The sequence below is a fragment of the Rousettus aegyptiacus genome, unplaced genomic scaffold (assembly GCF_014176215.1).
Source record: "Rousettus aegyptiacus isolate mRouAeg1 unplaced genomic scaffold, mRouAeg1.p scaffold_m13_p_1, whole genome shotgun sequence".
In the NCBI taxonomy this organism is placed as follows: Eukaryota; Metazoa; Chordata; class Mammalia; order Chiroptera; family Pteropodidae; genus Rousettus; species Rousettus aegyptiacus.
In genome coordinates this window covers 99,223,860-99,237,503 of record NW_023416284.1, presented here as the reverse complement: position 1 = coordinate 99,237,503, position 13,644 = coordinate 99,223,860, and the positions used below count along the sequence as shown (strand labels likewise).

At 36.9% G+C, this 13,644-nt stretch overlaps 1 long non-coding RNA gene across 2 annotated transcripts; it reads left to right on the top strand.

Annotated features, from left to right (window-relative positions):
• The first annotated feature begins 5,721 nt into the window (after positions 1 to 5,721).
• On the top strand, positions 5,722 to 13,260 carry LOC107502022. 2 transcript variants are annotated; one of them, XR_001594908.2, is made up of 4 exons: positions 5,722 to 6,983; positions 8,702 to 8,771; positions 11,194 to 11,328; positions 12,911 to 13,260. It is a non-coding gene; the product is annotated as an uncharacterized LOC107502022 (long non-coding RNA). The 2 variants fall into 2 exon arrangements; XR_001594909.2 differs by lacking the exon at positions 8,702 to 8,771 and having other exon boundaries at positions 5,726 to 6,983.
• The last annotated feature ends 384 nt before the right edge of the window (positions 13,261 to 13,644 follow it).

Genomic DNA, 13,644 nt, shown 5'->3' with positions numbered 1-13,644 from the left:
AAAAAAGCAGATTATGAAACAGGACTATGGTAGGAATTTTTAAAGAAAAAAGTACACATAGATATCTATAAATAGCTAAGGATTTGGAATATGAAAATTATGGTTAGCAGATCTGCTGTATCGGTATCATCTTAATAGAAATGTAGAGTCTGGGGACTCACTCCAGACTTAGTCAGAATCTAGGTTTTTTATAAGATCGCCACCCGATAGGTGTGCACGTGAAAGTCTGAGACTCACTGCTCTGGAACACCGATTCTTGTCTTCAGTGTTCACTAGAATTCACCTGGGGAGAATTAAAAAAAGCAACCCCAATGCCCAGGTGGCACCCAGGCCAAATAAATCATAGTCTCTGGGTATGCAGTTGGGCATCATATGTCTTAAAACCCCCAGGTGATTCTAATGAGCAGCCATAGTGGAAACAGGTGCCTTGAGGATATACCCTAGGTGTTAGCATGCTTCTTCTGTGGATGCTGGGGATCTGGTGATTCCGATTTTCTTCTTTTTGCTTCTCTATAGTTTCTGATTTTTCTTTAGGAAGTATGTGTTATTTTTGTAATGACGAAAGAGTTGCTTTTCATTTAAAACCCCTAAGTGAATGCCAGGCTCTTCTGAAGTCTAGACAGCAGCTTTGAAACCAGGGAGGTGTTTTAGAGCAGGATCACAATGGAAAGTGGAGTGGCGGGGGGCACATGCTCCCAGGTTGGGGGAGGAAGAGTGATAATACAATCTTTGTGCTATTTCTTTTTTAGTCACAACATTGATTTTTAAAATTGTATTTCAAAATTTAAAATATTATAGAAAAAAAGCATGTGTTTTTTATGTTTAACAAAAAGGAACATGGGTTAAACATGTTTAAAAAAAACCCCATTTTAGAGGAAAAAGAGGAGTCATTTCATTTACCACATGACCTTAAGATAAAAGAAACTAAACATTGCTGAGAGTTCACTAACCCCTCCCCCCAAGAAATAGGCATTTTTTTTCATCAATCTTTATAATAACGCCAAAGAGCAGCACTACTACAGGCCCATTTTAAAGGAGACTGAGCCCTACCTAATTAATTTATTTAATTATTTAATTTTCTTTTAACCTCTAACCCTGTGCTGTTGTCCATCATGGTAGCCACTAGCCGCATATGGCTATTGAGCACTTAAAATGTGGCTGGTGTGAATTGATATGTACTGTGAGTGTAAAATAAGCTCCAGATTTCAGACTTAGTATGAAAAAAAAAAAAGAATGTAGGATAGCTCATTAATAATGTTTTGTATTAACTACACATTAAATTGATATTGTTTGGGATATATTTGGAGTAAATAAAATATACCATTAACATTATTTCACTCATCTCTTTTTCCCCTTTTGAATGTGCCTACTAGAAATTATTTACGTGGCTCACAGTTTATTTCTAGCTGGACATGGACAGAGGCAACAAGAAGTTAGATGAGGGAGATTATTCAAATGTGTTGTTTATTCTCTTTGGAACTCTCGTAAAATAGAGGAAGTGGTGAGAGTTGAAGCAACTTCTTCCTAGCCTGTCTGATTGAGGATTGGATGGAAAAGAAGTTAAAATGAGTTTGAAGACATCTTTGCCAACCTTCTTTAGCCCACTGGGTCTCAGCCTCAGCCGAACATCAAAATTTCTCGGAGAGCTTTTTCAAATCCTGGTATTCAGCCACGCTACTGCCTGATTAAATCAGAATCTGGCAACTTTGAGAAAGCAGAGACCAAATATGATCTTGATGGGTGTTACTTGAGTTATTATAAATTTAATGTTTATTTTTTTAAATTAAGGTTGCTTTGTATTTCCCTTTTGTGGATTAACCTTGAAAGAGCAGGGTTAGTTTAGTTATCTTGAAAATTCAGCCTCTTGGCCACTAGGGGGACTGGATTAAAACACTTGCAGAGAAGGATAGGTTTGTGTCCTTGGGGAAACTTCTCAGGTGGAAATAAATTGGCACTGTCACTGTCATTCAGCACACATTGCTACTTTTAAACTTTTATTTGAGTTAAAGTCTATGAACTCCCTCAAAGGATTTGACTTTTGTATGAATGACAATTGTTACATTCTACATTTACTGAGTGCTCATTTTATGTCAGACGCTGTGCTAAGTGCTTCACATACATTATCTCATTTAAATCTTCACAACAATCCTATGAAACAGGTACAATTATTATCTTAATTTCAGTTGTAAAATAAGGGCTGGAGAGATTAAAGAACAGACTGATGGCCACAAAGTTGGAAAACACAGGATCTGAACCCAAGCATTCTGTACCTGGAACCTGCCTCTTAACCTCTCAATGATATCATAGAAAACATACTTTGACTTTGCTCAGTGATTTTAGTTCTAGGACTTTACTCAAGGAAACAATCAGATTGCGTATTCAGACACAAAATTAGACCTGGAAAAATTTCAATTCTCTTATTCTTTAGGAGACTAGTTAAATGAATTAGTATAAAATGAAATAATACGTAACAGCAAAGAGTGCTGAAGTAGAAGTAATTTATTGAAATGAAAAATCTTTGTGAAGTATTATTAAGTTAAAAAGCAAGTTAGAAAACATATTCAGTACAATATCCAGAAAGAAAAAGTCTTTGGGTGTATGTGTGTGGGAGGGAACACTAAAACATTAACAGTAGCTATATTTAGAGGGAATATCAGAAATTCTTTTTCTTTTTTTTGAAATCATATGAGTTTATTTGAGCTAAATTAATGACATCGGCAAGATCTCAAATGCTCCCAGGAATTTTAACTTTCATCTTTACATTTTTCTTTATAATTTTTCCATAATGTATTTTTCAGGTAGTAATTTTTTTTTAAGCAATGTAAACTAACATATTTCAGGATATGAAAGAACAATGCCTGATTAAAGGAAGTGGAAAGAGTAAATGGGAACTAGTTCTTGAGGTTGTCCTAGGCACTAAATTTAGCACTAAAACTCTGGCAGCCAAAAGAGAAAGAGAAACATATTGGTTGTATAAATTTCATATTATGTCGTTTAGTGTTTTATGAGAGAGGCTCTTAGGTGATTTTCTGCATTTCTAATTGTTTACTCTTGTGAACCTCAGAGTGTGCGATCCAAAATCTCAATTCAAAATCTCAATGTTACCGAGTATATTGAACTCTACTGAATTTGTGTTCATTGAGTACCTCCCATGTGCCAGGCTAGGGGCCAAGTACTGACTCTTCTGTTCTTGCAACAGCACTCTGATTCTTACCTCTTGTTCAGCCCCTCAACCTCCATCTGGAATCCCATCCCAGTCAAATGCTTCTGGTTCTTAAGTCTAGTTCAAACACTTCCACAAAGAATCCCAGGTCCAAACCAATCTTCCCCTTTTGAGAGCCATTTTGCACCACCAGTCCTTATGGAACAATTCAGTACGTACACATTTCCTCATCATTTCATAAGCATTCACTGTGTCTCCACTATTAGACTAGAAACACCCTTTGAACATGGGCCTGTTCTCGCTTATGTATAGAACTCTAGAATTACAGCATTTTATCTTTTATTTACTTTTTTAAAAGGATGACTCTAATTTTTAATATAACTTTATTTTTTCCTTTTTAAAAATTTATTTATTATGGTGACATTGATTAATGAAAAGAATTACAACATTTTAGAGTCCGAAGGGGGTACCTGACAGCTAGGAGGACCAATGCATCCTGGTTCGTCTGGAACTTTCTTGGTTTTAGCACTGAAGTCGCCAGATCTGGAAAAACTCCTTCGCGCTGGCAAAGATAGCTGGATGCTCTATGGGTTCTCTCTAATTATTTCTTGATTGGCTGGGTTGTTTTATATGGTAAAATCCCTACTGGGCACATTCCCATTTTTAGCTATATATTGGCAAAATAATAACCCTTTGTATTGATGTAACTCTCTCTAATTGCAGTGCTTGTGTGATCCTCAGGCAAACTCTGAAAATAGGAAAAGGAAGGGGTCATTAGTCCATTTGAGAAAACTGAGGCTGAAATGAATTTTGTGAATTTTTCCAGGTATTAAATGACTAGCTCAAACTATAAGTTAGATCCTTTGTTTCCTAATTGGGTCTCTCTGAGATTTGAAAATATTCACCATAGAACTTCAAGTCATGTCTTTTATTATTTTAAATACTCGTACAAGACTTTTGTGAAGAAAAAGACAAATTGTACATTGTGACTCAAAGGGCTTGCATAAATGGAACATGAAATTTCATATTTCTAAGTGAAACAATTAAATATTATAAAGACAATTTCCCCTAAATTAGTTAATAAACTGAAAGCAATTTCAACAGAAATTCCAGAAAAATTTTTCCTGGAATGTGACAAAATGATTCTAAAGTTCATCTTATAGAATACCTACTGAAGAAAAATTCAAAAAATTTTTTAAAAGAATAATTACGAAGGTGGGGTAATTGGACTACTAGGTATTAAAAGTTATTAAACCACAGTACTTTAAACGGTGAGGTGTTGACACCGAATAGATCAATCAATGAAGCAAAATTGAAAGTCCAGAATGTGAATCCAAAATATATAAGAAATTTGGTATAGAATAAAAGTGGTTCAGGTCAATTGGGGAACGATAATTTATGTAGCAAATGATGTTGGGCAAACAGACTGATTATTTGAATGCAAATAAAATTAAGATCCTAGCTCTCCCAAAATAGCATAATGTATTTTAGATAGCTTACAACTTTTAAGGTGAAAAAATAAAGCTACCTAAGAATCAGAAGAAAAACCAGTGAATGTTTATGTGATCTTTGGGTGAAGAAAACATTTCTAAGTACCACATGAAAGGCAGACAACGAAAGGGTAAAAACACATTAAATTTGACTACATGGAAAATCCATTTTAAAAAGTACAGTAGAAATGACAATGTGGGAAAAACATTTGCTACATATATGACAATTTAAAAGAGTTCTTACAAAGCATTTTTTAAAAGACGAACATACTACTAATACAAAAATAGCAAAGTACACAATTTACCACAGAAATATAAATGACAACAAAATTATTAAAAGTTCTATCTCCTTGGTAAGCAAATGAAGGTAAATACAAACCAAAAAGATCTCCCTCTCTTTTTAAATTTAACTTAAAGACATTGGAAAAAAAAATTAAACAATAATAACGTCTGCTGATGGGAGAATAAATTGTCAGACTTTTGGAAGGCCAGTAGTAACAGGAATCAAAAGCCTTATCAACGTGCATTCATTTTGATGCAGCAATTCCACATTTCTACACACCTTAAATTAGTAATAAGAAATATGTACAAATATCCTTTTATAATTATGTGCATAGAAATTTTATTTATTGTGGTTAAAAGGATGAAATAACTTAAATGTCTAGTTCTATGGAAAGGTCACATAAATGATAGTATATTGCTTCAGTAATAAGAGGTGGTTTTAGAAATATACATACTATGCACTTAATATTGTAGAAGAACATTTAAAGATGTGAAAAAATTCATGAGAATGTATATTGCTAAGTGAAGAAAGCATGTCACCGGATTGTATTTAGAGTATGATCTCATGTTTGTTTACACACACACATACACAGAGCATGACCTGTGCATTACGAATGATTTTTTATTTTTCTTTTTCACTTTTCTGCAATCCCGCAGCACATATTTATTGATTTTCAAATAAAAATTAAAAATTACTATTAATTGTTATTAAAGAGAACTTAGATCCTGAGTCAATGGTTTTAAAGAATATGGAGTTACAGGGATGTTCATGTCCTATGATACATACTTCTGTAATGCTTGAATTTTGTTTCTTGGATGTGATCACTTTATTGTTAAAAGGAAACAATTTTTAATATAAAAGAAAGGGTTGGGGAACAGAGAGATTTATATTCTTTAATCCAACAATTTCACTTTCAGAAATGTTCTTAACCCTGAAAATGAGCAAATATTTATACAGAGATTACTCATCATAGTAGTAAAAAACAAAGAAAAAACAAAGCCCCTGATAACAAACATAAAAAGCAAATAAAAAAACAAACAAAGCCCCGCTAACAAACATATAAACACCATCTAAAAGTCTAACTGTAGGGAGTTAGATAAATAAACTATGGCAGGCCCACTAGATGGACCTATAGCAGCTCAGGGGGGCAGCACAAACCCAGCCTGCCTGGATTCAAATCTCAGCTCTGCCACTGACTTGCTGTGTGACCTCGTCCACATTATTTAACCTCCCTAAGTTTTAATTTTCTCATTAGTAAAACGAGGATAACGATTGTATCTACATCATAGAATGGTTATGAGAATTTTTACGTGAGAGTCCATGCAGGAAAAAGGCGACACTCAAATTGAGTGACACACTAAATTGAGAAGCTTTTAATAAAGGGACTTTTTACAGACGTGTGAACAACGTGTAGGGAAACCATCAAGAATAGTGCAGTGTTCCGGGTTAGTAGTAGTGGAAAGTCACAGGGAGCAGTTGGGTGGTTTTTGGAACATGGAGAGAGAGGGAGCCTAGGAGGAGCTGTGACCTTTGATGGAAGCCCAGTAACCCTTCATGAATACAGTGACCTTCCAGGCTCCTTCTGAGACATCTGTGATTAGCCTGCCACTGCTGCAATTGTGCATACAAACCACCCTACATCTCAGCAGCAAACGCCTGCAAACATTTGTTTCTCTCATTCCCAGGTTGACTGGGGCTGCTCTGCTTCAGGTTTTGGATTGTTTGGGTTCAGGTCAGTTTCGCAGACTTCTTATTTTGGGACCACCAGCTGAGAGGCCAAATTAAACAGGCAAGTCCTCTCTGCTCATGCCAAATCTGCAAATATTCCGTTGACCAAAGCATATCATGTGACTGAGCCTGAACTAAATAAAGTAGAGATATTTATATTACATAGACTCTAGCAGAAAGCAAAGTCACATGGCAAATCCTAACAGGGAGAGAGGGAAGAGTTAAGTCAGGGATGATAATCCAAACTACCACAAGTCATCATTGGTCAAACCCAGGGGAAGTGAGAGGGCACAGAAGCTTATTGATGCAGTCTGTACAGGTCAGTATTCAGTGGCATAGAGGAGGGTGAAAGAGGGTAGCAGTGTTGGAGAGGCAAACAAAGATATCTGTGCAGGATTACATGCATTAATATTTTCAATGAGTTTAGGATAGTGGCTGGCTGGCACCTAAAAAATATATGTGTTTGTTAAATGAAATAATAAAATATGGTGCAATTGAGAATAATGTTTTCAAGATTATTTAATTAAATATTTAAAATGTTTGTATTTAACTGTTAAGTGAAAGAAGTTTAAAGCAGGTATACATTATCATATCTTTTAAAAATACAATATACTTAGAGAAAGACTGGAAGGAAACTTAGCGAAATATTAATATTGTTGCTTTTTACCTTTGTGCTCTGCTTTCAGAATAAGGTTGCCACATATGGCCTCATAGGTTGTGCACTGCATAACTCCATTTGTCTCTTTTTACATCTCTATCTTGTACAAACTTTTTAACTGTCCATAGCTTCTAAGGTGCATATGTATTACTCTTGTATAATCAAGTAAATACATGCAATTTTTAAAAATTGCAATCTTGCTTTTTTTCCTAAAACTTTTAAGAAGTTGACCTAGTTTGGCATTTTCATTAGAATGGGAAAGAAATTATCTCTGTGCTCTAAAACAATTGTTATAAAGGCTCACTCACCAATGCTTGAGACAATCTGGAGTATATAGTCACTACCGCAGAACTGAAAGTTATTGTTTCATGCAGGAAGCATAAATAAAGGAAACATGTTTGGACTGAGTAATTAAACATTTTTTAAAATCTGTAATATATTTTATTCATTGGAGAAATCAAAAAACGATGGGTCAGGAATGATGAATATAAGAATGGGGTATTCATATTAAATCCACAATAGAGAAGATTTAAAGTAAAATGAAGCCTTCTCTCCCTACAACTAGGCTGAAAGGAGCCTAGTTCTTAATGGCATCCAGATAAACCCTGCACTTCCTGCCTCCATATTTGCTATATGAGATAATAAATATCTTTACTACTTAGGCCACTGTAGTTGAGTAGTCTATTACTTGCAGCCAAAAATCTTATCTTTGAATCCCTCCCTTCCCTAGATAGACTTAAATATTTCCTCCTCTACATGCCTACAACCCCTGTTAAGTACCTCTATTCCAGCCTATGACATAATAGTCATTGACATGACTTGGTTGAGAGAGGGCCCTAAGAATTCACAGATTTTCTTTCCGTTTTGTTATCTCAGTATCCTTCTTGGTGTCTAACACAGAAGCGTTTGTTTCGCAGGAGTCAAGCCTTCATATATTTACTGTTCTGGCAGTATAGAAGGCACCCTTCCTTGAGAGTGTGGAAAAGCAGCGGACCCAGCCCATGTGCACACACCTGAGTAGTGTCAGAGCTGGGAGAGGCTGTGGGTAAAGGCTGAGTCAGAAACGAATTCTCCCCTCAAGCCCTGTGCCCCTGGCAGTGTGCTCCTGCCGATTAATATATGGAACCGAAAGTCACTCGGGATGCAGGGTGCGGCTATGCAGACGAGTATGTCTCTTCTCCCATTTAGATTCTTGGGATTCTTTTTAGCTATTATTTTAATTTTATTTTTGAAATATATGTTTAGAGATTAAAATGTCGCTTTCATTACAAAGCCAGATTGGAGGACGTGGTATGGTTGTGAAGTCATATGGGCTTGCTAACACTCCCCTATTTTGAATTTATCTTCCCAACTGTCATCTTCTATCCCTGCTGGGACAGAGGCTGTCCTGTCTGCCTTACCGTGTGGCTGGAGGAACAGACCAGAACACACCTGCATCGTCCAGACCAGGTCACTAACTACTAGCCTAATCAAAGATGAATTCAGAAAGCCTGGCCTGCCGGGATGGGGGTTAGGGGTGGATGAGCGTGAACAAAGCCCCCGACTCCTATGTTGGATAATCTGCTACTCTGAATTCTTTATGACCTTTCTCACTTTCCTTCTCTGGTTTGGATCACAGTATTTAAACATTTCTTCCCAATCTTGGTTTGGTTTTTGCTTTCTCATGATGCAAAGAATGCAGCTTCTTTGCATCATGAGAAAGCAAAGGAATGTGAACCGGCAGAGGAATGTGGGCTACAAAGTGTGGACTGTTTTGTGTTTGGTATCATCATATTTTGATACTTTCTACACAAGTCTCAGTGTGATGGCTGGAATTATTGGCAGAATTATACCAGAATGCAAATTTGAAATTTTGGGCCCCAGGTTGCAGTGAAAGTAGCCAATCCAGAATGCTGTTTTCAGAGTTCATATGTTTCAGTGGGCGAATCGGATAAATTAATTCAATAAGGTGTTGATAACAGAGAAGACGTTTATATGATAGATGACCCAAACCTCATTTGCTTTGTTGCAGCTGTTTTCAATGCCTTGCTTTAAAGGAGGGTGTCCTGTAGAAATGTTAAGCTATGTGGCAGGTCTCCTCAGGAAGGGGTGATTTATCTGTCACCCTAAATCATGGCATGTAGGAAGGTCCTACTTTATTGTCCCACACTCAGGGCTGGTGATCGTACAAATGTGGTTGGAAAGAAGGGAATTTTCCAGGCTTAATTCAAGAGATGCAAAACACAGGTCACATCAGAGCCCAGACTCTTTAGCCCCACCCCATCATGCTATACTTTACCAGCTTGGGTCGAAACCAGAAGTAGATGGGCAACACAGAGCCCCAGGGATGTAACTAGGGTACCATTTCTGGGTTCTGTTGAGTAAGTTGATCTGCTCAGTCTCCACCCAACCATTGAGACTTAGCCTCTCCTTTCAGCCCCAAAATTCCACAGTCCACCTGCCTGGGGCCCTACTCCACAGCCACAGTCCATGCATTGCTAATCCTGGTAATCCTCAAGTAAATGACTTTCCTGGGTTCTTAGGGGACTGAGCAAGAGTGTGGATGACTCAGTGTGGCCCATCCCCACTATTAGAGAAATAGCTCAAAGCAAATAGTCTGTGGCAGTGAATTAGTAATGTCAGCTTTATTGGAGAATATTTTGTAGAAGGTAAAGCAGTCAATAGTATTTGCAAACCTTTTAAGACTAATTTTTTTTTTTTTTTTTTTTTGCCATGAAAGGGGAAGTTAAGTGGGCTGAGACCCAGATGATTTATTTCTCAGTTTAGACTTGTGTGTTTCATTCACTGCTGGGACATTTCTTCTCGTCTATCTGCCTTTGGGGATCAGCACTGAGAGGAGTGAGTCATCATTTGGCCACGTCTTCTTTTCTGTGTTTAATCCCTTAATGTAAAAGAGAATTAGGCAAGAGGATTAAGAGAGATTAAATAAGATTCATTACCGAATTATTAAAAATTAAGCTCAGGCTTAAAACAACCTAAGAGGAGAAATGTACAATAAGGTGAGGGACACAAAAACTCCTTATTCAAGCCCAAGGGATGTTATCCATTCATTTATTGTTAAAAATCAATAATTAACAATGATAATATGCTCAAAATATATATAATGTTTCTTTATCTGATCCACTTCTGGGAGGTTTAGACTTAGAAGAGTAACTCTGGTTCCAAGATGCGTTAACTTGGTATTTCTCCTCATTGGTCATTGGACCAGGACTTTTTACCCAGTGCCACTCAGAGTTTCCAACTGATATACCATCAAATAAATGCTTACAGGTTGGTTAGCCTCTAGGTAATACTCCAGGGTGGGGCTTGATTAAGATACCAAAAGTTAGCAAAAATTCCCTTCTTCCTTTTTGATGACAGACTTGGTTTCCATGGTCAGCTTCTCCATCTAGTTATGTCTTCTAGTTTATGTAGAAAAACAAAGAGTGAAGATCCAGGAGAAATTCTGGAAAAAAAATAAAATTAGGCTTTCCTCAGAGAACTTCTCAAAAAAATAAAATTCTTAGAGTATAGAAAATGAGTAAAATGTTGAAGATAAGATGATCATGTATTGCTTATTCACTTTTTATTTCTCTCATAATATTTCTTAAAACCATAAAATAAGGAAAATTTCTGTGGAGCCAGTTTACTCTCCTAAGATTACACTTTGAGACTTCAGAGATAGACTGAGACTCTGAATATACAGTGTATTTGCCTTCAGAGCTGCTATGATTTTCACGAGGGGGTCATCACTGCCTTTTCTTTGTGGGCTTTTTGCTTTTGTGTTTAGTTTAGAGTCAGGGTGTGTTACTCCGTGGGAGGACCATGGATGGACAACTGAGGGTCTGTGAAATGCATAAACTTGTAGCAACATTTTCATTATACTTATAAGGGTTGGAGGAACGTGGAGGATCCAAGCTCTCATTAGATTCTCAGAGAAGTCCATGACCCTGTATATGAAGACCTGGTTTCAAGAATGGAGCATCTGCATGCTTTCTGGTACAGTTGCAGAACTTATACCTTAAGTGTAAGTAATATTATATTTACACATAGTACACTTGAGGAAATAGAGTTTAGAGAACATGTCCATGATCATGTAGCTGGTAAACAGTGAAGCCAGGTTATACACTCAGATCTGTCTGACTTCAGAACCAAAGCGTCTCATTTGTGAGTAATGCTTGTCTATTTGTCTATATTTAACAAGTTTCAGATAATAAGATCTGGAATTGATTAAGTGTTCTCCAACTTCCCCAAATCCTTACAGCAGCATCCTTGATAGGTGACCCAGTTCTACTCGAACTCCTCTGGAGCTGGGAGCTTCCTACCTCACAGGAGGTTGGCTCTCTTCTTGGACTTAATGAGTGTTTTTTAAGTATTAAGCCCCCATTTATCTTAAGATTGGATGCTGGCAAGGTGCTTTCAAATGTTGTAAAGTGTAGAATGTCTTCAGATATGCTGTTCAGAACTAGTGTCTCAAATTCTGCAGCATGGAGACCTCTATTGCTATTCCTTTTCAAAGTGAACCACACAGGGGAAGTGGCCTGTGTTGGAGAGTATAAGCATGCAAATCCAAAAATAATCTAGCATGTGGAATGGTGGATAAGGCAATCTTCCAAACATGTTAGAAGGAGGTATGCTTTGAAAGTGAGAATGACCTGACAATTTTTATATATGGCAAAATCTTTAATAACTGACATTGGGGTCCTTTTTTTTGTTTGTTTGTTTGTTTTTTTTGGTAAGAATGATCCTTTCTGCATGTCCTTTACACTTTAGAGAACAAGAAATATTGAAGGTACGGAGTTTGTTTTCATAGAGTATTGGTGGTTTCTTGTGAGCTAGAGGTTTTTCCTGCTTCTTGAAATGTCCTCAGTGATAGACGACTTAAAAACTGAAAGCATTTAACAGTAATGTTAGTAAATTAGGAAATTTGTTACTCTTACCTGAGTGAACTATTCTTTTTGTGTAACTAGTCTTCAAAGATGGCCCTTAAGGGTCCATGTCTTGCAAGACTCATGCCCTTGTGTATGATTCCCTTATGCAGAATCTAGAGTGGCCCAGATTTCCTTTAACGAACAGAATGCGGTGGAAGTGATGTGGTGCCAGTTCCAGGCCCAAGCTTTAGACAGGTCTCAAAGCTTCTACTTTTGCACTTTTGGATCTTTTGTGCTGCCACATATGAAGTCCAACTATTCAGCTGGAAAGGCCATGTAGAGAGAGAGAGGCTCTGAGACTATGTGGAGAGAAGAAGAATACCAGCTATCCAAGTATTCCATCTGAGTTCAGCCTTCCAGATATCTCTGAGAAGGTGTGAAGTGAGCTATCTTGGACATTCCTGTCCAGTCAAGCTCTCAGGTGATGGCAGTCCCAGCCGGTATCACACAGAGCAGAAGAACCAGCCAGCTGAAACTAGTCAATCTACAGATTCACGAGAGATAATAAAATGATTGTTATTTTAAGTCCCTAAGTTGCGAGGTGATTTGTTACACAGTAATAGATAACCAAACACTTTTCATTTATATATATCGAACCTAATTATTTTTATGGGTAAGCAAAATTAATAAAAATGCATATTATAGCAAAGTGATTAAAAACATTCATTTATCTTGCAGAACGCCAATCAGAAACAAGCCTCGGTAAAGCAATATTGGGACCACAGTGCGATAATACTTTACACCCACTAAGACGGCTATAATCAAAAAGACAGCAAGCGTCAACAGGCATGTGAACACTCATACATTACTGGTAGGATATAAAATGGTGCAACTGCTTTGGAAAGCGGTCTGGCAGCTCCTCACGCTGTTAGCATTTGACCCAGCAATTCCACTACTAGGGATATACCCAAGAGGAATAAATATATGTCCCCACAAAAACTTGTACAGGATTGTTCATAGCAGCATTATTTATAATAGCTGAAAAGCAGAACAAAAAATTGTCCATCAACTGATGAATGGATAAATAACATGTGGTACATTATTTGGCAATAAAAAGGAATGAAGTGCTGATACTTGCTACAACATGAATGAACTTGGAAAATGTAAGTGAAAGAAGCGGCAAAGACCACATATTATATGATCTTATTTATATGAAATGTCCAAAATAGGCAAATCTATAGAGGCAGAGAGTAGATTCATAATTGCATAGGGCTGAAGAGCAATGAAGAGCGGGTACAGAATTTCTCTTTGGAGTAATGAAAATATTCTAAAATTGCTTTCATTGATGATTTCAAACTCAGTGAATATACTGAAAACATGGAATTGTACATTTTAAATGAGTGAGTTGTGTAGTATGTGAATTGTATCTCAATAAAGATATTTTTAAACAGTGGTTCAGGATTTTTATAACC